The 25403-nt window shown below is 42.3% G+C and overlaps 1 protein-coding gene and 1 long non-coding RNA gene across 2 annotated transcripts in view; one reads left to right on the top strand and one right to left on the bottom strand.

Moving 5' to 3' along the window:
- PACRG (parkin coregulated) overlaps positions 1–25403 on the bottom strand; it is a 540505-nt gene that overhangs the window by 195190 nt on the left and 319912 nt on the right. The gene's annotated exons all lie outside the window — the stretch shown is intronic.
- The window catches only part of LOC129620243 (uncharacterized), a 30570-nt gene that overhangs the window by 4731 nt on the left and 436 nt on the right, over positions 1–25403 (top strand). Inside the window, exon 2 of the long non-coding RNA XR_008698455.1 lies at positions 25003–25074. This is a non-coding gene — a long non-coding RNA (uncharacterized LOC129620243). The remainder of the gene's footprint in view (positions 1–25002; positions 25075–25403) is intronic.

Below are 25403 nucleotides of genomic sequence, written 5' to 3'. Positions count from 1 at the left end.
CCTCTGCCTTTTCTAAATCCAGTTTGAACATCTGTAAATTCACGGTTGACATACTGTTGAAGTCTCACTTGGAGAATTTTGAGCATTACTTTGCTAGCATGTGAGATGAGTGCAATTGTGCGGTAGTTTGAGCATTCTTTGGCATGGCCTTTCTTTGGGATTGGATTGAAAACTGATCTTTTCCAGTCCTATGGCCACTGCTGAGTGTTCCAAATTTGCTGGCATATTGAGTGCAGCACTTTCACAGACTCATCTTTTAGGATTTGAAACAGCTCAACTGGAATTGCATCACCTCCACTAGCTTTGTTTCCTAAGGCCCACTTGACTTCACATTCCAGGATGTCTCGCTCTAGATGAGTGATCACACCATTGCTATTATCTGGGTCATGAAAATCTTTTTTTGTACAGTTCTTCTGTCCTGGGCACTAAATGTTTACTATTTTATGTACTGAAATTATTTTGTCCCAGTTTGTCATTTGCCAAGTAACTAACTCTATGTTGGGTTGTTTCTGCTTGCACATGAGTTTTTAGCTTTTTTTATAGTCAGATCCATCGATCTTTCCCTCAATACCTCTTAGCTTTTGGGTTTAGGTTAGAAGAATCTTCTCTACTCTGACATTAGTTTTAATAAATTATCGTATATTTTCTTCTAGTACTTTTATAGCTTTAGTATTTTACACATAAATCTTTGCACTTTTTCAAAACTATTTGTGGAGTACTGGGAGGTACACATTCTGATTTTATTTTCCTCCAAACAGAACAATGAACTCAGTTCCATTTGTTGAATAATCAGCTTTCCCCTACTGATTTAAAATGTCGTCTTTACTGAATTTCAGATTTTGATATACTTTGAGCTTTGCTTCTGGCCTCTTTACTGTTTTCTACTGATTGTCTCTCAAAGTCCACACTATTTTATTTAGAGTAGGGCAAACAATTTCTTCTCCTTTATCTCTACCACCTTTACATTTTCTAATTATATTTTAAAATTATTTTTCATAAGAATATAATTCATGGAAACACACATTTTGAAGTATGTAAAAGAAGTTTTAAGTGTACAAGATACCTATAGGGAGTATTATTATGGGGTATCAGAATATAGGTTGTTCAACAGTTACCATCTTATTATTGACTGTAGAGCTTACATTAGACAGTGCAAAGGGCATCCTATAAAATCACCCTGCTCTTGGAGACTCTGGTGTTTAAGAAGCACTTGTCTTCTCCACTAGCTCTGAGCCCCAGCTTCCTTTCTGCACTCTCTTCTGCCGTGCCCCAACCTCTGTTCTTGTGCAGGATCCTAATCCTGTGGAAACTCTGGATATTTTTTTGTTGGGTCTGGGCCCCCTTCCTAAGTTTCTCTGCCTCTTGTCCAATGAGTTCTTAAGAAAAATAAAGTCAAATGATTTTATATTTGGTTACCTTATGATCTATTAAATTAAGGTTTAAATAAAAAATCAATTCAAATATTTAAGATGATAGGATATATGGCCAATGAAAATCAATTCAAATATTTAAGATAGCATATGTGGCCATTTCATCAAAAAACTGAACATCAGTTTCTATAATTAGAAAGCTTTGCTCAATTTTAACATCATCTCCTTGAGAAAAATCAAATTCTGTATATATATATATATATATATATATATATATATTTCTCAGAGAAGGCAATGGCACCCCACTCCAGTACTCTTGCCTGGAAAATCCCATGGATGGAGGAGCCTGGTAGGCTGCAGTCCATGCTAAGGGTCGGACATGACTGAGCGACTTCACTTTCCCTTTTCACTTTCATGCATTGGAGAAGGAAATGGCAACCCACTCCAGTGTTCTTGGCTGGAGAATCCCAGGGACGGGGGAGCCTGGTGGGCTGCCGTCTATGGGGTCGCACAGAGTCGGACACGACTGAAGTGACTTAGCAGCAGCATATATATTTCTAATTTGGGTATCTATTCTAGAAAGCAAGGTTTTTCCTGCATCGTGTTGAAAAATGCAGAGGATTGATTTATGTTCGTATGCCCAAGGTTGCACAGTTGGTTCTAGAATATATGACTTTCAACTGAAGACCCACTAGATGAGATCTTAGATAATCGAGTATGTTTTCTAAAGTCATATTTTATTGTAAACATTTTTTTTCCAATTAAAAAGACCAAAATTTAATGAAATTGCTTTAGAGTTGGCCTTTCTCCCTTTTTTCACTTAATGTGTTTCCAAAGTTTTTTTCCCTTTCTTTTAAAAAACATAACAACTCAAGTGGGATGAAGATGGGAAAAGAAGAACAAGTCAGAGTCAGAAACACATTACTGTATCAAACAAAAACACACAACTTTGTCTACTGTTTTCCTTCAGGATACTGTCTCAATGTTCTGAATGCTTTATGTTGGAGACTTTTAATTCTTCCCAAAGCACTTCCCAAAGCCAATACAGATGCTTAGAGTAGGTATCCAAAAGAATGAGAAGCAGCATCAGCAGAAATGACCCTTATACAGCACCTTCTTTCCCCAAACGACCTTTTGCTTTTGTCAATGAACAGTATAAAGGATTACCAAGGAGAATGAAATGGATGTTCTGTAAAGTTCAACTGAGGAGAATGAGCTCCTCTGAGTGAGAAGTGAGGTGAAATTCACACAGTAGGTGCAGTGAAGCAGACATAGAAATGCCACCTCGGTGCTAGGTCAGCTGGAAGTGAGAATTATAAGAGAGATCACCAAACCCGTGAGAGGACACCAAGCAAAGTGAGGCCCATCAACCTGCGTCCCGGAAGCCTTGTCTCAGCAGGCAGACACGTCTAATTTGTAGACAAAAGGATGAAAAGTATTTAGCAAAGATATGAGTACTCCCTGATGCTAAAATATAAAAGTGTAGCCAAAGAAGAGACTCTTGCCCAAGGAATTGGAGAGGAAGAAAAAAATGATACGTGAATAGTGACTTACAGCTTACAGAGCGCTTTATCATATGTGAGCTCCACAACAACATAATTGTTTCGATTTTATTAACAAACTGAGTCTTGACGGGGTTAGATGAGAGGTCAACAAACCACATTTCAGGCATTCAAGTATCCCTGAGAACATCTACTGAGCCAGGTGTGGGTAAGTGCAGCCATTGTGAAGTTGGTAGTGACGGTGCTTTCATATTATGACTCTGGAAAGGAGAAGAATGTACCTCATAGTCCTTGGATTTAGAACAGCTTTTATTTTACTCATGGAGTCACACTTTGGCCTCAAGGACTGCTGATCAAACACCTCCTGGCACTTGGCAGAGGAAGCGCATGGCCGGGGTCTGATGAAGCATCTTGCGGCTCCCACAACAAAGGAAGGAGCCCAGGCCTGAGAAGGTCGGGGTCTGGCTCACTTCCCCACATGATGGGGATTCTCTGAGCGCCTCCATCACCAGATCTCATACGGGATGCCACCAAGATCAGCAACTTCATGCTCTTAAGTGACAAAATTTCAACTAAAATCAGTGTTATTCAGCAGTCTCCATGGGTAAAAACTCATACAAGTAAACTAGTTGGGTTGTGGAGGAAAAGAAAACAGAGTCAATGCTCTGCAGTGCACACAGTGAGAGCTTAAACGTTGAATCAGGGAACGTCTACAGCTCGGCTCGCCTTCTTGTCCAGTTTCATCACCTGGTCACATGCCCCGTTAGCCCGGGGCACCCCTCTCTGAGATGTAAGGGCTCGATACACTAACGGAGTCTTCAGGAGCTACAATGCCACGCCCTGACAGGGCCACCAAAAGTGGACTTTTCACATTGAAAGTGAAGTAGCTGAGAACAGGTGAAATGACCACGTCACACGTGCCTGGCTTATTCACAGAGGCAGGCGCACAGTTGAACCAAGGGAAGTTCGCTAAGACATGGGATGATTCAGCTGGTGCTATGGGAAGGCCAGTGGGAGGTACAAGAGAGCAGAGTTCTTTCCACACATGGTTGAGGACTAGGTCAGTCCCCACTAAAGCTTTTCCTCTTGTCTGTTTCTCCTGTTATTCCCTCTGGAGCCATGCAAAACACAACCTTCCCCCCACCCGCCTAAAACTCTACCTTTCCTGGAAGCAACTTCAGGTCACTCCTTTACTATTAGGGCGTCCTGGTGGTTCACACAGTAAAGACTCTACCTGCAATGCAAGACACCCAGGTTCAATCCCTGGGTCAGGAAGACCCCCTTGAGAAGGAAATGGCAACCCACTCCAGGACTCTTGCCTGAAGAATCCCATGGACGGAGGAGCCTGGTGGGCTGCAGTCCATTGGGTCACAAAGAGTCAGACATGACTGAGTGGCCAAGCACACACTTTATTATTTAAAAAAGGAGTATATTATTTTTCTTATGCCATGAATGGGAAACCTAAGTTTCTTCAAAATGTGTCTCAGAAAGGAAGCCAGAGGCTGAACTGATGCCAGAAATGGTGGACTTGTGACCTTTCAAATAGGGAGATATAAAATGAATAGTTTAGACTGTGAGTCCCTCCCAAATAACCCTAGTATTTAAAGGTGTAAAAGGAACAAACAAATACATAAAAGGGTGTTGACATTACAATTAAAATAGAAACCTCTTTGTGTGGGGGGGAGTCATTTCCTCAGCAATTTTCCTGCTTTTCATTACCTGCTGCCACTATATATTAAGATATTATTGCAGTGGCCTGTAGGCATTTTTGAGTTTCCTAAGTATTTTCAGCACTTTGTCTCCATACAAGATTCATAAATGAAAAGCATGGGTTACAGTCACCTTCCTGTACCTGTTGATATTTGTATGGTTTACAAGATATATTAATACTAGGCCTTTATTAGGGCTTCCCTGGCACCTCAGTTGATAAAGAATCTGCCTGCAGTGCAGGAGACTCTGGTTCAATTCCTGGGTCAGGAAGATCCGCTGGTGAAGGGCTAGGCTACCGACTCCAGTATTCTTGGGCTTCCCCGGTGGCTCAGCTGCTAAAGAATCTCCCTGCAATGAGGGAGACCTGGGTTCGATCCCTGGGTTGGGAAGATTCCCCTGGAGAAGGCAAAGGCTACCCACTCCAGTACTCTGGCCTGGAGAATTCCATGGACTGTAGAGTCCATGGGGTCGCAAAGAGTTGGACATAACTGAGTGACTAGCACTTTCATTATCCAAAATAGGTGTGGGCCTGTAGACGGTGCTGAGTTGCCCCCAACAATCTCCCTGGAGTTTCTTCTCAACTCCAACATGCACAGTAGCAGGAAGAGCCCATTAGTTACCGTTTGCAAAGTGCTCCCAGGCACCAGGCAATGTTCTGATTGTTTCACCAATGTGATCTCAAAATCCTTAAAGCCGACTGTGAGGTAACAGTATTAACATCCTACTTGGACAGGCAAGAACACGGAGGCTCAGGTAAATGAATCAACTTGCCCGCATGCCTCACCCGTGTGGGGCTTCCCTGGTGGCTCAGTGGGTAAAGAATCCATCTGCAGTGCAAGAAACACAGGAGATAACAGGTTCGATCCCTGGGTCGAGAAGATCCCCTGAAGGAGGAAATGGCAACCCACTCCAATATTCCCACCTGGAGAATCCCCCAGACAGAGGAGTCCATGGGGTTGCAAAAGAGTTGGCCACAACTTAGCGACTAAACAACAAACACAGCTCCTGTGACCCACAAAGCCCAGCTGCCTCAGGGCTGCTGAGAGGTGCTGTTGGTGCTGGAGCCCAGGCGTCGGGCTGCAGGGCCGGGTCCACGGCTGGTCCCACTGTGGCCTCTCGCCCTCCCGGCTACCCGACCAGAGTGAGCCTTGCCCCGGACAGCCTCCCACAGGGACCCAGGGCAGCCTTGCCTTGAGGAGGGGACTTCCTGCCCCTAGAAGAGCCTCAGGCAGGCTCTGCATGGACGGGACCCACAGGGACATGGGAAGAGACCCCCTCCTGCCATGGTCCCTTGCTGGCTCCACTCTGGTAACTCAGGTTGTGGGCGTCCGATAGAAGAAATTGGACTTTCTGAACTTTCCCAAGGAAAGGAAAGGAAGTAAGAGTGGGTCTTTGAAAATACTGTTGTTCAGTCGCTCAGTTGTGTCCAAGTCTTTGTGACCCCACAGGCTGCAGCACGCCAGGCTTCCCTGCCCTTCACCATCTCCCGGAGCTTGCTCAAACTCATGTCCATTGAGTCGGTGATGCCATCCAACCACCTCATCCTCTGTTGTCCCCTTCTCCTCCTGCCTTCAGTCTCTCCCAGCATTAGGGTCTTTTCCAATAAGTCGGCTCTTGGCATCCTCAAAGTTGAAATTATCCACTGAAAACATCCTAAGGCTTCATCTGTTCTGTTTTTAGAGTTTTTCTGAGTCTCTTTGCAAGGGTGGCTCTCTCACATGTTTGAGAAAGAAGGGGAAGGTGGGGAGGAGAGGCGACTCCTGAATGAAACCCTCGTTGGAGCATCAAATCCCCAAGAGAACGCAACCCTTAGAGGCCGATAGCGCGCAGAAGTTCTGTTACCTTATTAAGTCAAACAAGTTAGAAGCCATATGTCTCCTCAAAAATTGGAACATATTTGTTTACAAACGTATCCAGTAAGTGACAAGATGTATAGCAAATAAATACGACACCCTCTGAATTTCAAAACTAGTTCTTCTTAAGTTAGCCAGTGAATTAGGTTAAGGTAAAAATAGCCTAAACTGAAAAAATATCAAATAGCCATTTCCCTTTAAAGGACTCAGAAAGGAGGCTCTATGAGTGACATACAGCTGCCACTGCAGTAGCCTCGTTTGTTTAAATTTTGGTCTTCAAATAGTTGCCATTAACAAAAATTAGCCATGTTCTCTTGACCCATGAAGAATGGATTCTCACTTCTCTGGTGCTCTGCATGCACTCAGATGAGGAAACTTGAAGTCAACAGCTCAAAGGACAGACTGTACCGTTAGCACCGCCGCCCGGGAAGTGGGTGATATGCGGCTATTCGTCCACCCTCTCATCCGAGAATCCAAACCATCCTCCACGCGTCACCTCGAATGCGTAGGTAGGTGGCAAGTATTGTTTTCCTCTTCATTGCGCAGTGTAAAAATACCTGGGGAGGCAGCGCACTCCCGGGAAATAATTACTGTTCTCACTGCTGTTTCCAGGAACACACACAGAGGCGCCCTTTCATGCCACATAATGAGTTGCTGACGGAGTCAATAGCAGACCCCAGGTTTTCTGTGTCCAACTGAAACATGATGTGTATCTTAGCCTTCATCACTGATACAGGCTGAGTTCCCTTCCCACCCACTCTTAATTTTAAGCTCATAAAGGCCAGCGATTCCACACCTGTAGATTAGGACAATTAAACATCAATGCATTGTCCTGTCTGCAGTCTGGTCTCCCTGTGCCAAGCTGAGCAGTTTGAATGTCTTATGATCTAATTACGGCTCCAGGTAAACACTTTGACTCCCTTTTCACTAGATGCTTTCTCTTGAAACCTCAGAAGCTCCACTCCTTTCAGTTCAGTTCAGTTCAGCCGCTCATTCGTGTCCGATTCTTTGCAACCCCATGGACTGCCGCAGGCCAGGCCTCCCTGTCCATCATCAACTCCCGGAGTTTACTCAAACTCATGTCCATCGAGTCAGTGATGCCATCCAACCATCTCATCCTCTGTCATTCCCTTCTCCTCCCACCTTCAATCTTTCCCAGCATCAGGGCCTTTTCCAAGGAGTCAGGTCTTCCCATCAGGTGGCCAAAGGATTAGAGCTTCAGCGTCAGTCCTCTACCTTTCTATTTCCTAGAGCCCAGCCACACTGTGCCCAGTAGAAAACCTCCTCTCTGGGGTCTTCTCCAGGCTGGAGCAGGGAGCTCCGTTACTGTCCCTGGTGGGAAAAGACCACGTCCACAGTGGGAGCTGGGGTTAGACTGTGATGCTGGCTCAGCAGAGGATTTGGAGGGATCCCAGAAGGATGATTCTAGAAAGTGCTGGGTGAGTGTGCCCTGGATTCATTCTTTTACCCACGTTCTGATTTCCCCTCTTGTTTACATGATACTCTCTGCCTTGGCATTCTGATTCATGTCCCAGATTACACACGTCCTTCCGTGGGTGACCGGATCAAAGCCGGCAGGGTGCCCGGCACATGCCGCCTGCCCTCCCAACTCCTTCACAGACTTGTTCTCCTGGGGGTCCCACAGCACCTCGGGCTCCTCCAGCATGTACAGACTGAGCTCGGCAACCACGCCACCACCCCTTTCCTCTTCTGTTTGGAGGTGGCATCACCACCCTCCTGCCCAAGCCTTTCACAGCCATTCCTGAGCTGTCTTTGTCTCTGCGCCCCTGGACTAGATGGACGGTGAGCTGGGCTGGCTGGTCCAGCGCCACCTCTCTGCCCTTTTCCTCCTCTCCTCTCTCTTGATGCAAACTGGAGTTCCGGCCCTGAGCCTCTGACCTAAATCACAGAAACCACAACAGAAGCGAAAGCCCTACTCTCGCTTGCTGCTTTCACAAATGTTTGCGAAGCCGCAGCTGACGTCCGTTTCCCGTTATCCGTGGGCTGCAGTTCCTGCTCTCTGCTTTACGACATCCCAGAGATTGTAACCAAAAGTGCCCTGCTCACACCGACGGCTCAGGTGCCAAATTTAGAAAAGATAAACTTGCACCCCAAAGCCTCCCCCATCCCTGCAGGAAGTTTCCCCTTAGTGACCTATAGAAGTGTGCCTGTGTCTCAGGATGGGAGGGGGCCTTGAGGAAGACCCCAGACACCCAGGGCACATGTCTTTCTGACACTAGAACAGGCTGCTGTGTCTCGGGGTGTGTAGCCGCTGAAGTAGCAGCTTGCTTGTAGGGTGTGGATACACCTGGTCACGTGGGCCTCCCTGGTGGCTCAGAAGGTAAAGACTGCCTGTGATGCAGGAGACCTGGGTTTGATCTCTGGGTTGGGAAGATCCCCTGGAGAAGGGAATGGCAACCCATACCAGTATTCTTTCCTGGAGACTCCCAGGGACAGAGGAGCCTGGTGGGCTACAGACTCTGGTTTTGCAAAGTGTCAGACACGACTGAAGTGACTAAACACTTCCACTTTCACACCTGGCCGACTATAAGTATTAAACACCAGGGGCAGACAAGGAGCTGAAACTGAGTGGGAGACACCGGTTTTGTTTCAATCCCACAGTCTCTCCTGGCTGTGGATTTAGGAGTCCAGTGGATGGAAGGGTTCCTGGCCTGCTCTTTGGACCTGATTGGATCTGAGGGTTACATGTTCACATGATGATTTTGCTATAAAACTGTACCCTCACTCTGCTTATGTTTATTTTCAACTCAAGTCAGTCAAATCAATTGGCTTCCTTCAGTCGTACCCAGGTGGCTTCCTCCCCCACCTATAATCTTTCAAACGATCCCTTGGGTTAGGGAAATTATGGACTAATGTAGACTTATGTCTTCAGCGCAGTGAAAATCAGTCTCAGAATTTGTCACTCTCAGGATGCTTTTCTAATTAAAAAAAAACAACAAAAAACTGCTATCTACAATAGCATATAAACCTTTACCTCTGGGCAGTTTTAATATCAATGAGAGTATAAGATAGCTCCCTGTTTTTTCCTGAGGACTAGGCTGGTTCCCTGGAAGATAAAGTGGACCATCCCCTCCACCACAGCCGGGGGCTGTCATCACAGAAGCCCCCCAGCCCCGGCACTCTGAGGCCGTATCTTCTTTTCCCACGAAGCTCTGAATCCTGCACATGGTGGGCATTCATCAAACATTGATTTTATGAGATCCAAGGTTTCTATTTATATGTAGGAGATTTGGTTGATTTACTGCTTATTATATCCCCTGGAGAAGGAAATGGCAACTCACTCCAGTATTCTTGCCTGGAGAATTCCATGGACAGAGGAGTCTAGTGGGCTGCAGTCCATGGGGTTGCAAAGAGTTGTACACAACTGAACAACTAACCCACTGCTTATTTTAATGGTTGATTAAATTCCTAAAATGTCCAAGTCACTGGGATGTTACCAACTATTAATTAAGGAAATTTTTTAATAGGTCTATGATTAATTCCCTTGAAGACCTTGGCTAGCCTAGCATCATTGTCCAAGAGAAATCCTTACCTGACTTTAAAATCTAACAAGCCCCTTCCCTTCCCCTTCCCATTAACTCTCTTATCCATACAACCAAACAACTGGCTTATGTTTTAACTATCTGTGTTCAGTTGTAGTTAATTAGTTATGTCAGTAATGATGCAAACATGAGGGTCATTAAGAAGTAGCTTTCAACTGCTTGCTTTTTAAAATTCCTCAATGACTTTGATAATTTGATACTGCTGCTGCTGCTGCTAAGTTGCCTCAGTCGTGTCCGACTCTGTGCGACCCCATAGACGGCAGCCCACCAGGCTCCCCGGTCCCTGGGATTCTCCAGGCAAGAACACTGGAGTGGGTTGCCATTTCCTTCTCCAATGCATGAAAGTGAAAAGTGAAAGTGAAGTCGCTCACTCGTGTCCGACTCCTATCGACCCCATGGACTGTAGCCCACCAGGCTCCCCCGTCCATGGGATTTTCCAGGCAAGAGTGCTGGAGTGGGGTGCCATTGTCTTCTCCGAATGAATCCAGGTTTTCCACTTGGGTAAGCAAACCCAAGTGGAAAACCTGGATTCTCAGAAAAGAAAAATTAGGGTGTTAAAAATTCACTTAAAATTCAGAATATGATTCATTTCTGAAAATGAGTGCCCTTCAGGCATTTAAATATATGATTCAATTTGTTAAAATTTGATTTACATACTGTGTGCCAGGAACACGTTTATTAGATAAAGTGAGGTATACCTAAGCTGCAAGCGCATTCTCCAAAGAGAACTGGTTAATACAGTTAGAATAAAAACAGGAAGCAAGGCTTAGCATGAAATCTCACAGATCATTTCAAAAGAGCACAGGTCCTGCATTAAAGAGTACAGAAATCACAGGAATGTTCTATAACAATGAAACATTAAGACAACCATCAATGCCCTGACACCAAACATAAATGTGCTTCAAAGAGGGGGTGTTGGGAAAAAAAGCTCCTGAATGCACTTAATTGGGCACTTCAAACCACAGCAGAATGCTTCCTGTTGGTTCTAAGCTTCACAGGTACCAAGCTTGGAGGGGATATTATTTTGCCCCAGGCGTACAACACCCTGTGTGCATGCTGTGTGCATAAACACCTCATGCACAAACGCAGCGGGGGCACCCCATATTTACTTCCTACTTATCAATAGCATCGACATCGTGTTCTTCACCCCGCAGTATGGAAATCTCATTGATTTTGCCAGTGTTTACAAGAGGATCATAAACTCCAGAGTGAGGTCCAGCTGGGTCGCTGGGATGCGTTTCGGTGGAAGAGGGAGGGGAAGTCAGGGGTGCCCTGCAGGGGAACTGGGCCTCTCCATTCTCAGGTACTGGAGTAAAAGGCTCTGGGCAAAGTGGGTGGCAAGAAGGGATGGGCACAGATTACTTGATGAAAAATGACAGCCACCTCTGAGGATGGAGAGAAGGGAAACGGACAAGAGATGCACAAAGAGATTCTGAGTCAGTCACAGAACTGGTCCACCAAGAGTCAGGAAGCGCTCTAGTTGGACACCCTGGAGGACATGGGAGTATTTATTCTTCCCACTTTCTCGCTGAAGGAACGCATAAAGAGAGGCGCTCGGTGGCTCACGTAGCGTCATACAACCGCCCAGAAGGAGCAGTAAAGGAACCCAGTTCTCATGATCAGCTACACAATGGTCCTCTCAAGAGGGTGCTTCTGTCATCTTCTTGACCTTAGTTAGCTGGTCTGTGCCAGCAAGACACGTCTGCAGGATTGAGCAGCAAAGTGTTGGCTCAGAGCCAATCCAGTGCCTGCTCCAGGATTGCTAGAGGCATGTGAACCTGACCCTGATGTTCTGTAGTCCGTCTCACCCTTAGCACATAACCCGTGTCTCTTCAGGAGCAGCTTGCATAGAACCACAGATAAAGTCGCTATGCAAAGCAAACTTGTTTTATTTATTTATTTTTTAATTAGAAATCCCTTCTTGTTTATCTCTCAACATTTGGTGAGTTGACATATTTCTTCTTTTTACAAAAAGTGTCCTTTGTTCCAAGAGCATATATGCTGAAGCATCAGAGTATTGGGAAAGGGCTTGTCTAAGGAGTTGAATTGTCTCTTTTCTATGACAGCTAGTACTAAGATAATCTCATAAGACTATAAACGTAGAAATATTAAGAAAAGAAAACGACCCACTAGCACATTTGCATCCAGCATTTTTAGACTGGTGACTATGTGTTTCTAGAATTGCAGGGAGGTTTTCCAATTTGACACAGAACAAGAAATGTGATTTTTGCTTCCAGGAGAACAAGAAAGAACTCATTATAATAGACAAGGTAAGATCCTAACGCCCTAAACTAGAGCAATGGCAGGAGGGGTGGCTGGTAATAGTGCAGAAATGAAGCTGCAAATGAGAGAGTAACAGAATTGGTAAGTGACTGCAACTTGGAGTGCAAAGGAAGTAAACGATTGAAAGATTACTCCATTTGGTTTTTTAAAGAAGTTGTCTGGTAGAGAAATCCTACATGCAATCACAGATTTTCTTCGGCAATACGAAACATGTCATGAATCCGGTTTGTTGGGCTGTCCAATAAAATGTTATCAACCAAAACCAATCAAAACATCAGCATGTTTGGAACTCTGCTCAGTGTGATGTGACAGCCTGCAGGGGAGAGGTGTTTAGGGGAGAAAGGATTCATGTGTATGTATGGCTGAGTCCCTTCACTGTTCACCTGAGATGATCACAACATTGTTAAACGGCTACACCCCAAATAGAAATGCATTTGGCTATACCCCAAACAAAATGAAAAGTTAAAAACAAACAAAAAAAGATGTTAGCATGTTTTTTTAAGTGTTGACACAGTGTTCCGTGATGGCGATACTTTGCTTTAAGGCTGAAACAGCTATCTAAGCCTCATCCTGAGGAGACAAGAAGCCTACATTTACTGAATTTGTGTGGACAACCTTGACCTCAAACAATATCACTTATGCCAATGCTAAAACTCAAGTAGAAGACTATCAACAATGATAGAATTTTTCACATTTTGAGGAAGGAACACACAAGATTTTGATACATCTACGATACAGTATAATTTGAAATGCCAACTTGTCTGAGAAGAAAGAACCAAATTTCAACCAATGTGTTAGAATTTTGGAGAAACTGAACAGAAATTGAGCTGTTCTTCTGAGAAGAGAAGAAACCGATAAAGCACAGCCAATGAATGTTGAATTGGAATGTCAGTAAGAGAAAGTAAGGCCATCTCTTACTATATTTTGGAATATGACAAAGTAAAAGTATACCTTGCCCAAAATCAGTCAATAGGAAAAGAGTACCCAGGAAGGATATGCACCAACAACTCCGAGAAAAGCCAGGAAGTAAGAGGGCCCTGGATACAAGGAGAGCGTCTGAGTGAGAACCACAGAGCCGAGTGAAGACCAAAGTGGGAGAAGTTATAGAAAGCAAGGTTTTGCTTAAATATAAGGGAACAAATTTTCAGTTAAGTTCTTCAAAAAGGGTGCTAGTTGCACTCTGGTGCTGGGAGGATCACATGGCTCAGGGCTCTAAGCAGAGGTCAGGGGGCCGCTGTCGAGGGGCGCACTCTTGGGAGGCCCGCCACAGGCGACCCAGGGCCTTCCTGCACAGTCCAGGAGCCTAGAGTTTGTCTCCTCATCACATTCTGCGGCCTTCATTTTCAGCGCATCCCTGCCTGACAACTCCAGTTAAAACCGACGGTTCTACTGATACTCCTTCTGTACCTTTTCAGCGTTTCTCCATTTCTCATCATATTTTTCTTTGATTTCCAAAAAAAATTATATGAAATACGTCCTTCCGGTTTTAGATTTTAATCTCCCCACCTAAAATTTTTTCTGCGCTTCTCATGCTATTCACTGTTCTCTTTCCTTTCTCTCTCTCTTCCTCTCAAACTAACTGCATGTTCAAGCTGACGATCTAGCAAGCCATCCTTTTGAAGGAATGACTTTCTCCTTGATCATTATTAACGACTCGTCTTCCCCAAACTTATAAACATGAAACCAGGTTGTTGTTGTTGTTTTTTCCTCAGTCCAAGTTACAATTAATTCACATCTTTCAGTGGACAAATCTTACAAACTCTTCTTTGCAATTGTTTTGAATCATCTCAAGTTAAGTCTTGCTGACGAGGAGGACTTCTGTGCAGAAACTAACACTGTCAGCAAAAGTGTCTTTCGACACAAAGAACAGATGACTGCACGGGAGGAACTGTACGCTTCAGAACAAAATGTCTCACTTTTCAAGGCTATCCATATTATCACATCCAAGCGGTACTTCAGGTTGCATTTATAAATTCAGCAAACGTGTATACATGCTGTATTGACTACTTTAGAAGAATTTTAATATTTAATATGTGCTGTAAAATTTTGATTATTATACATGTTATACATCTAGTAAAACACTTTCACAAACTATATCTATGTAAAAAATTCCATCCTATTGCAAAAATAATTTTACTCTAGTTTTCATCCAAGATCAATGCCACTTACTATTAAAAAGAAATAAATCACAAGAAATAACTAATACTGACCACTCCTTTTTTAAAAATTGGTAGCGAGAATGAAAATAAAAAGTTTGGAACAAGCTGCAAATTTAAGAGTGTTTTTAGTTGAACATGGCTGGCTTGAGCGCTGGAAGATGAAATCGACACATTGGAAATGACTTGTCTAACAAGCCATAATGAGATACCTAAGTGGGTGCAGTTGAAACACAATATTCGTGAAACAGGGACAACTATAGAATTGACCACTTTTGGTTCCTCTTTCCATTTGAACAGTGCCCTCACGGCCCTTTTGCTAACTGACCAACAGCATGCAAATGACTTAATCCTTCTGCCTCCATTTCCTTATTACTTAAATTAGACTAAGGGTACTTTCTTCCTCCTAGCTTTGTGTAGATTAAATGAGATGATTCAAGGAAAGTGTTTAATCTAGCATTTGGCATGTGCCATAGAAACCATAGATAACTATTAGCTCTTGCTAAAAATTAAATAATACAAAAAACTTGGGGGCAAATTAAATAATCTCACGAAAAAAAATTTTTTAAATAGGAATATGTACTCTAGAAATACAATTGGCAGAACAATTTCCCTGAAATTTATATTAATGAAAGACACAGTTTAGATAAGCAATCAATTCTAAGAATGCATCAGTTTTTAAGAGAAGAGATTTCTAACCTTCCATAATTAATTTCACAAAGATCACAGGATCATGTCACAACATTGCATATTAATTCATGGCCTTGATTACAGACTTCCCTGGTGGCTCAGACGGTAAAGAATCTGCCTGCAATGCAACAGACCTGGATTCGATCCCTGGGTCAGGATGACCCCTTGGGGAAACAAATGGCAACCCACACCTGTATTCTTTCCTGGAGAATCCTATGGACAGAGGAGCCTGGCAGGCTACAGCCATGAGGTCACAAAGAGTCAGATATGACTAAGTGACTAACACTTGATAATAGAATTCTAAAAAAGCTTGTCTTCCTGGTGTAAAACACTTCGGTATACCTTTTATAGAACATATCATTTTTTCAGTAACCCAATGTTGAACCGTTTCTCCTGAACATTTATAGATTTATAGCATTTATAAATTTAACTATATCAATGGCCACTTTTTTTTTTTTAATCTTTTCTATTTTTAAGTGTGTTTTTTCTTTCTGGTTGAACATTTTTTGAGCCAAACAGATCAAGCCATTGTAGCTTCAAAAGCAATAGCTAAATGCTAATTATTTTAATTGCACAATTTGAGTCAATTTTATGTTATACATGCCAAGGATTTTCAACCAAGAAATTAAACAGTAATTAGAACTTATCTTTCAGTTACAATCTAAGGGTGTTATATCTTCAAATGTGTTAGACTGTATCTCACAGGGTTTTATCATGGAAATTCTTGCATTACAAATCCATCATTTAACAGGCATACTTGGTAGATTATGCATTGGGCATGGAACTTCTTTATTTAGAGAAACTTAGCTATATCAATGCTACAATCATTTATATGCTAAGTGATTATTACCTTGGAAAGACTTTATTTGGAATGAATTATGCTTTGTTTTCAAAGTATGGGAAGCTAAGAGAAATTTAATAATGCAATCGATTTTCTGGTAAAAGGAGGGAGAAAATTCTAAGAAAAAGTAGGCTAACTTTCAGAAACAAGTTCATAGAAGTGCTTCTCCACAAGACATGGGGTAAGGTAGATAAATGGCGCCGTTTAGGCTACTTCACAGATAGCATGAGAACACTTTTCCTGTGAGTTACTGTCAAGATTAGGAGAACACTGTTCTCTGTAATCTACAACTATGTTTAAATCAAAATACTGCTTTGGCAAAATAATAATAATAATGAAGAATAAATGGCAAGAGTAATTTTTAATCTTTGTTCCTATGGTCATTTGGAAGAATTCTTGGTGGGGGGGGAAGCTATGTGATTAGCTAGGATAAAGAGATTGTGAACTGTTCCATGTAAAACAAGTGATCTCTCCCTAAAGAATTGTATTTGAAAAACAAAAATATTCAGCAAATTAAATTTCCTGAGAGTAAGGTTTATACTTGCTCTGTAACTTATTAAAATTTTCCAATCAATGTAATAATCACATGGAAGTCATTATTTTAGCCTTCTGCATCAAGTAATTCTGAAATAAACATCATCACCGGCTAATGAAACACAATTCGAATTTATCAAGCAAGGAAAATTTATTAAATGATGGTATCAGCTATACATGCCGCTGCTGCTGCTAAATCGCTCCAGTCGTGTCGGACTCTGTGCGACCCCATAGACACATTGTAGTAAATACAGTCCTGGATTTGTCACGTGATCACTGAATTGTTTTACTTTCCTGTTCAGTTCAGTTCAGTTCAGTCACTCAGTCGTGTCCAACTTTGGCAACCCCATGAATCACAGCACACGAGGCCTCCCTGTCCATCACCAACTCCCGGAGTTCACTCAAACACATGTCCATCACGTCGGTGATGCCATCCAGGCATCTCATCCTCTGTTGTCCCCTTCTCCTCCCTTCAATCTTTCCCAGCATCAGGGTCTTTTCCAATGAGTCAGCTCTTCCCATCAGGTGGCCAAAGTATTGGAGTTTCAGCTTCAACATCAGTCCTTCTAATGAACACGAAGGACTGATCTCCTTTAGGATGGACTGGTTGGATCTCCTTGCTGTCCAAGGGACTCTCAAGAGTCTTCTCCAACACCACAGTTCAAAAGCATCAATTCTTCGGTGCTCAGCTTTCTTTATAGTCCAACTCTCACATCCATACATAATCACTAGAAAAACCATAGCCTTGACTAGATGCACCTTTGCTGGCAAAGTAATGTCTCTGCTTTTGAATATGCTATCTAGGTTGGTCATAACTTTCCTTCCAAGGAGTAAGCGTCTTTTAATTTCATGGCTGTAGTCACCAACTGCAGTGATTTTGGAGCCCAAGAAAATAAAGTCTGTTACTGTAGAGGTACTCTATAGAAACTGAGATATATCTATCTCAATTTTTGCATCCACTAATGTATCCCCCCGCTGGATCATCGAAAAAGCAAAAGAGTTCCAGAAAAAACATTTACTTTTGCTTTGCTTTACTGACTACACCAAAGCCTTTGACTGTGTGGATCACAACAAACTGTGGAAAATTCTTAAAGAGATGGGAATACCAGGCCACCTGACCTGCCTCCTGAGAAACCTGTATGCAGGTCAAAAAGCAACAGTTAGAACTGGACACGGGACAACAGTCAGGTTCCAAGTCAGAAATGAGTATATTAAGGCTGTTATTGTCACCCTGCTTATTTAACTTTCATGCAGAGTATATCATGTGAAATGCCAGACTGGATAAAGCACAAGCTGGAATCAAGATTGCCAGGAGAAATAACAGTAACCTCAGATATGCAGATGATGCAACCCTTATGGCAGAAATCAAAGAGGAACTAAAGAACCTCTTGATGAAAGTGAACCAGGAGAGTGAAAAAGTTTGCTTAAAACTCAAAATTAAAAAAAAACAAACCTAAGATCATGGCATCTGGTCCCATCACTTCGTGGCAAATAGATGGGAAAACAATGGAAACAGTGACAGATTTTATTTTCTTGGGCTCCAAAATCACTGCAGATGGTGACTACAGCCATGAAATTAAAAGACTCTTGCTCCTTGGAAAAAAAGCTATGACCCACCTAGACAGTGTATTAAAAAGCAGAGACATTACTTTGCTAACAAAGGTCCATCTAGTCAAAGCTATGGTTTTTCCAGTAGTCATGTATGGATGTGAGAGTTGGACTATAAAGAAAGCTGAGTGTTAAATAATTGATGCTTTTGAACTGTGGTGCTGGAGAAGACTCTTGAGAGTCCCTTGGACTGTAAGGAGATCCAACCAGTCCATTCTAAAGGAAATCAGTCCTGAAGATTCATTGGAAGGACTGATGCTGAAGCTGAAGCTCCAATACTTCCAAAACTCATTGGAAAAGACCCTGATGCTGGGAAAGATCGAAGGCAGGAGGAGAAGGGGATGATAGAGGATGAGATGGTTGGATGGCATCACCGACGTGATGGACATGAGATTGAGTAGGCTCCAGGAGTTGGTGATGGACAGGGAGGCCTGGCGTGCTGCAGTCCATGAAGTTGCAAAGAGTCAGACATGACTGAGTGACTGAACTGAACTGAATGTATCCCTCAGAAGTCCTTTGATTTTAAAAATGTGTGTGAATGTCTATGTTCATGTGGATCTGAGTTATCTAATAAAGCTATCTATTTTCATAGTTTTGCAATGTACCCAGCATTCTGACAGATAAGGCAATGGAACCCCACTCCAGTACTCTTGCCTGGAAAATCCCATGGACAGAGGAGCCTGGTAGGCTGCAGTCCATGGGGTCGCGAAGAGTCGGACATGACTGCGCGACTTCATTTTCATGCATTGGAGAAGGAAATGGCAACCCACTCCAGTGTTCTTGCCTGGAGAATCCCAGGGACGGGGGAGCCTGGTGGGCTGCCGTCTATGGGGTTGCACAGAGTCGGACACGACTGAAGCGACTTAGCAGCAGCAGCAGCATTCTGAAATACTGTCTTTGATCTGGCCTCTTGCCCTTTATCATCTTGGTCCATACCCAAGAAATGGGTGATACATTGACCAAGAAATCAAAAGCAGAGGGAAAAAAGAGCTTCTAACCTCTTTGTGTGTGTGTGCACACTCAGTCGTGTTAGACTCTTTGCAACTCCATGGACTGTAGCCAGCCAGCTTTAGAAAACAAAATAAATACTTTTTGAATCAAACTAATTTAGTTTTGAATCTTGACTGCTTCTGAATGACCTTAGGTGAAGCACTAAAATACTTCCATTGTTTGTAAACTGGTCTTAATACTTGGTAGTTGTATTACTACTTAATATTTAATAATATGGTAAACATGAGAATTAGGTGATGTATAGGAAAATTCCAGAGAGTGGATGGTATGGGATATTCATTCCATTCACGACGATTGACTTTTCATGTTTGAGATAGCAGTTGCCTCACTTTGCAAGTTGTATTAGACTCAATATACTTCATTAAGTCACCTTTTAAATTTTTTTGATTTTTACATTTCTGACTCAGGACTAATAGCGTGTCATAGTTTAATTGGAAACACTTTTTCTTTCTCATGGATGCATAAAATATAAAATATTTTTAATACTTGATTACATTTTAGATTTAATGAAATACAGTTAAATGCTTCCACGTTTATTTTGAAATGTGCTCTAGGGAGAAAATTCCTTCTAGAAAGATCTGGTCCTTAAGGTGATTAGACTATGTACATTGTTTTTGTTGAAAATTGTGAGAAGAAATGCCACTAGATTAAGAACATACATCTGAACTCCTTCTGGCAAAAAGAGTGAAGTTACACTAGAGATTTAGTTAGTACTCTATGTTTGACGCTTTTAATCAGGTGAACTTGCTGCTAGCTTCCTGTGTTTGCAGTTTTTCTCAAGCTATTATTGATCACTACTCCACAAAAGAAATTGATACGAAAACATTTTTGCTTTATAATGCATATGAATTTGTGGGGGAGATTAGCAACAGCTGCTTTGATCTGACAGCACATAATAATTGTTAAAGTGGATCAATGAAACTTCCATTTACTTTAGTACATTAAATGAAAGAAATCTGTTGCTCAAAACCCCTATTTCTGGCAAAGCAATTTACATTTTCAGAGTATTTGCCACTCAGGTTTGGATGTAGGATCTATTTATTTTTGAGGCTTTGGCCGTGGCTCATTTCGGTCATATGACCTTGGGCAAATCATTTGATCCAATTCTTAGCTTCTTCATCTGTAAAGCAACTATAGCAATTCCAAAAACAATACTTCTCTATCCTTTCTATTGCTGGCCTGTGGGAATTTTAGGTATGTGGATGGAATTACTCAGGAAGTGAAATATACTGTCTGTGTCGAGCAGCATAAGTAGGAGAGAGAACACCACTGTCTAACAAGCTGATCAGATTTGGCTGGGGATGCTGTCCTTCTGTCTCAGCCAGTTTTTTGAAAGACAGGTTTAACTTCTTGATTCTTCTCACCACTTAAATATGAATCATCAAACTATTAGATAAGGTGATTCAACTCTGAACTGACACTAAGACCTTTCAACTCTGTGTCTTGCCGCCCTCTCCAAGTTTTGCACATCCGCAGTCTTCTCTGAATTTATCGTGGGAGGATAGAACTTCGCTGACTTTGTGAAAACTTTAGGAAGTAAGATTAATTCTGTGTCCTCTTGAACATATGCCTCAAGGTTCCAGTCATGGCCACCTGGACATCAGCTTTTGGCTAACTTAATTCAAGGACATGATTCTAATGATGTCCCCCGTGATTTTTGCCCTCTTGCTATTCAACCAAACGCTAGTCTAAGTACTGTTGTAAGAGAATTTGACCTTAAGATTATCCAAGATTATCCGCACGGGCCTTTAAAAGCAACAGAAGGTAGACAAGATGTGAGAGGGCTGGTCAGAGAGATCAGAAGTGTGAGAAAGGCTTGAGCTGCCATTTCTGGTTTTGAAGATGAAAGGGGCCATGAACCAGGGCAGGTGGGCAGCCTCTAGATGTTGACAGCTACCCAGTGTTGTCAGCCAGCCAAGACATGGGGATTTTAGTCCTACAACCACCTGGAACTTTTACCAGGAAGTAGATCCTTCTCTAGAACTTCTATAATGAATGCAGGGTGGCTGACACCTTGATTTCAGCCCTATTAGATTCTGATCATATTATTTAACCAAGTCCATTGGCTCCACACCCTTAAAACATTCAATATCACCACTATGATGACCTACAAGACCTTCTAGAAAGAAAGTGAAAGCCGCTCAGTCATGACTGAGTGAAAGCAGCTCACTCTGACTCTTTGCGACCCCATGGAATTTTCTAAGCCAGAATAATGGAGTGGGTAGCCTTTCCCTTCTCCAGGGGATCTTCCTAACCTAGGAATCAAACCCAGGTCTCCCATATTGCAGGTGGATTCTTTACCAGCTGGATCATAAAGGAAGTCCAAGTATACTGGAATAGGTAGCCTATCCCTTCTCCAGGGCATCTTCCCGACCCAGGAATCGAACCAGGGTCTCCTGCATTGCAGGCAGATTCTTTACCAACTGAGCTATCAGGGAAGTCCCTGATATCAAGTGACCTCTTGCCACCTCTAGACTTTCTAGAGCTAACAACAAAAAAAGATGCCCTTTTCATCACAGGGGACTGGATTGCAAAAGTAGGAAGTCAAGAAACACCTGGAGTAACAGGCAAATTTGGCCTTGGAGTACGGAATGAAGCAGGGCAAAAACTAATCGAGTTTTGCCAAGAAAATGCACTGGTCATAACAAACACCCTCTTCCAACAACACAAGAGAAGACTCTATACATGGACATCACCAGATGGTCAACACCGAAATCAGATTGATTATATTCTTTGCAGCCAAAGATGGAGAAGCTCTATATAGTCAGCAAAAACAAGACCAGGAGCTGACTGTGGCTCAGATTATGAACTCCTTATTGCCAAATTCAGACATAAATTGAAGAAAGTAGGGGAAACCACTACACCATTTGGATATGACCTAAATCAAATCCCTTATGATTATACAGTGGAAGTGACAAATAGATTCAGGGGATTAGATCTGATTGACAGAGTGCCTGCAAAACTATGGACAGAGATTTGAGACATTGTACAGGAGGCAGTGATCTTTTTCTTGATCACCAAGAAAAAGAAATGCAAAAAGAAAGAAAAAGAAATGCAAGAAATGCAAATGATCACCACCACCCCCAAGAAAAAGAAATGCAAAAAATGGTTGTCTGAGGAGGCCTTGCAAATAGCTGAGAAAAGAAGAGAAGCTAAAGGCAAAGAAGAAAAGGAAAGATATATCCATCAGAATGCAGAGTTCCAAAGAATAGCAAGGAGAGATAAGAAAGCCTTCCTCAGTGATCAATGCAAAGAAATAGAGGAAAACAACAGAATGGGAAAGACTAGAGATCTCTTCAAGAAAATTAGAGATACCAAAGGAACATTTCATGCAAAGATGGGCTCAATAAAGGGCAGAAATGGTATGGACCTAACAGAAGCAGAAGATATTAAGCAGAGGTAGCAAGAATACACAGGAGAACTGTACAAAAAAGATCTTTATGATCCAGATAATCATGATGGTGTGATCACTCACCTAGAGCCAGACATTCTGGAATGTGAAGTCAAGTGGGCCTTAGAAAGCATCGCTATGAACACAGCTAGTGGAGGTGATGGAATTCCAGTTGAGCTATTTCAAATCCTGAAAGATGATGCTGTGGAAGTGCTGCTCTCAATATGCCAGCAAATTTGGGAAACTCAGCAGTGGCCCCAGAACTGGAAAAGGTCAGTTTTCATTCCAGTCCCAAAGAAAGGCCATGCCAAAGAATGTTCAAACTACTGCACAATTGCACTCATCTCACACACTAGCAATGTAATGTTCTAAATTCTCCAAGTGAGGCTTCAACAGTTTGTGAACCGAGAATTTCCAGATGTTTAAGCTGGTTTTAGAAAAGGCAGAGGAACCAGAGATCAAATTGCCAACACTCGTTGGGTCATAGAAAAAGCAAGAGAGTTCTAGAAAAACATCTACTTCTGATTTATTGACTATGCCAAAGTCTCTGACTATGTGGATCACAACAAACTGTGGGGAATTCTGAAAGAGATGGGAATACCAGATCACCTTACCTGCTTCCTGAGAAATCTGTTTGCAGGTCAAGAAGCAACAGTTAGAACCTGACATGGAACAAGAGACTGGTTCCAAACTGGGAAAGGAGTATATCAAGGCTGCTATTGTCACCCTGCTTATTTAACTTTCATGCAGAGTACATAATGCAAACTGCCCGGCTGGATGAAGCACGAGCTGAAATCAAGATTGCTGGGAGAAATATCCATAACCTCAGATATACAGATGACACAACCCTTATGGCAGAAAGCAAAGAGGAACTAAAGAGCCTCTTGATGAAAGTGAACGAGGAGAGTGAAAAAGTTTGCTTAAAACTCAAAATCAAAAAAAAAAAAACAAAAAAAAAAACAAAAAACTAAGATCATGGCAACTGGTCCCATCACTTCATGGCAAACAGATGGGGAAACAATGGAAACAGTGACAGACTTTATTTTCTTGGGCTCCAAAATTACTGCAGATGGTGACTGTAGCCATGAAATTGAAAGACGCTTGCTCCTTGGAAGAAAAGCTATGACAAACTTAGACAGCATATTAAAAAGGAGAGACATTACTTTGCTGACAAAGATCCATCTAGTCAAAGCTATGATTTTTCCATTAATCATGAATGGATGTGAGAGCTGGACCATTAAAAAAAGCTGAGTGCTGAAGAATTGATGCTTTTGAACTGTGGTTTTGGAGAAGACCCTTAAGAGTTCCCTGGACTGCAAAGAGATCCAACCAGTCCATCCTAAAGGAAATCAGTCCTGAATATTCATTGGAAAGACTGATGCTGAAGCTGAAACACCAATACTTTGGCCACCTGATGTGAAGAACAGACTCATTGGTAAAGATCCTGATGCTGGGAAAGATTGAAGGCAGGAGGAGAAGGGGATGACACAGGTTGAGATGGTTGGATGGTGTCACCGACTCGATGGACATGAGTTTGAGCAAGCTGCGGGAGTTGGTGATGGACAGGGAAGCCTGGCGTGATGCAGTCCATGGGGTCACAAAGAGTTGGACATGACTGTGTATCTGAACTGAACTGAACTGATTGTGTATGCAGTTAAATTTGTGGCAGTTTGTTATGGTGGCAAGAGTAAATGAATACCCTATCCATCTATCTACTCATCCATCTATTTAGCAAATATTTATTGAGTTAAGAACTCCCAGGAACTGATGATAAGGCAATGACAAAGAGATTAAAGTTCTTGTCCTCATGGAATTTATATTTTAGTGACTATATCCAGACATATAAAAAGACCCTAGATCTTCTAGTTTATTGCTGTTTGAGTCTGTAGGCCAATTAGATTAGAATAAGTCTAGATCTATGAAGTGTTCCTGACATTGGAGAATGCTCTAGATGAAGCATTGTCCCCCATGGTCTATGTCCTATGCATTTGGATGGACTCTCAAATCTACTTGGTTAATAGTTTTAGGTCTAATTGTCTCAGATGCTTTTTGGATGAGTTATAAACACAATACACATATCATAAAGTAGCTCTCGGCAAAGATTTAGCAGGAATTATGTATAAAGGAGCACTTAACAAAGATTCAGCAAAATTTGGTCCTAGAAATTCTAAGAGACAGCTGATTAACAATATTTAGTGACTCCAGTTGACAACACTGTCTTACATATTCGAAAGTTGCTAACACCATCATAGATCTTAAAAGTTCTCATCACAAGGAAAACAAATTTGTAATGATGTAAGGTGACAGGTGCTAACTCACCTTCATGTGGTAATTATTTCACAATATATACATATATCAAATCATTATGGTTTGCAATTAAACTTATACTATGTGTCAATGACATCTCAATAAAGCTGGAAATCAAAACAAACTAAATCACAATATGTGAAGGTTGCTCACTTAAGGAGTGTCTCCTCATAATCTCCCCAGGAATGGAAAAGTGGAACCAGGCTGAGGAGGTGGATTCCCCCATTCTTCTACAAGAAGTTAATGGTCACGGTGGTAAATCTATACCTTTCTTATATAGCTCACTATTTCATTTGCTCAGAAAATGCATTAAGTCTAAGCAGCATTCTTCTTTCCACTGAAGAGTCTCAACAAGTCTCCCATCAAATCTAGGATTTTTCCTGTCCCAAATGTGTGCCCTGATCTCAGGGTCAATTACCAAAGAGTACAGAAGAGGCTGGGGGGTGGTGTATGGTCATAAGGAAACTCCAGTTTGCTTTCTTCTGAGAGTGGAAACCTCCTTCACTACTCAGGTCTCCTGCAGAGGCGTGTCTTGGCTCGGACACAGGGCAAGGCTGTAAAGGTGTCTGATGCATTTGGTAAAT

The sequence above is a fragment of the Bubalus kerabau genome, chromosome 9, assembly GCF_029407905.1.
Source record: "Bubalus kerabau isolate K-KA32 ecotype Philippines breed swamp buffalo chromosome 9, PCC_UOA_SB_1v2, whole genome shotgun sequence".
NCBI classification, from domain to species: domain Eukaryota; kingdom Metazoa; phylum Chordata; class Mammalia; order Artiodactyla; family Bovidae; genus Bubalus; species Bubalus kerabau.
The sequence above is the reverse complement of the archived record's forward strand: the minus strand, read 5'-3'. Positions and strand labels throughout refer to the sequence as shown.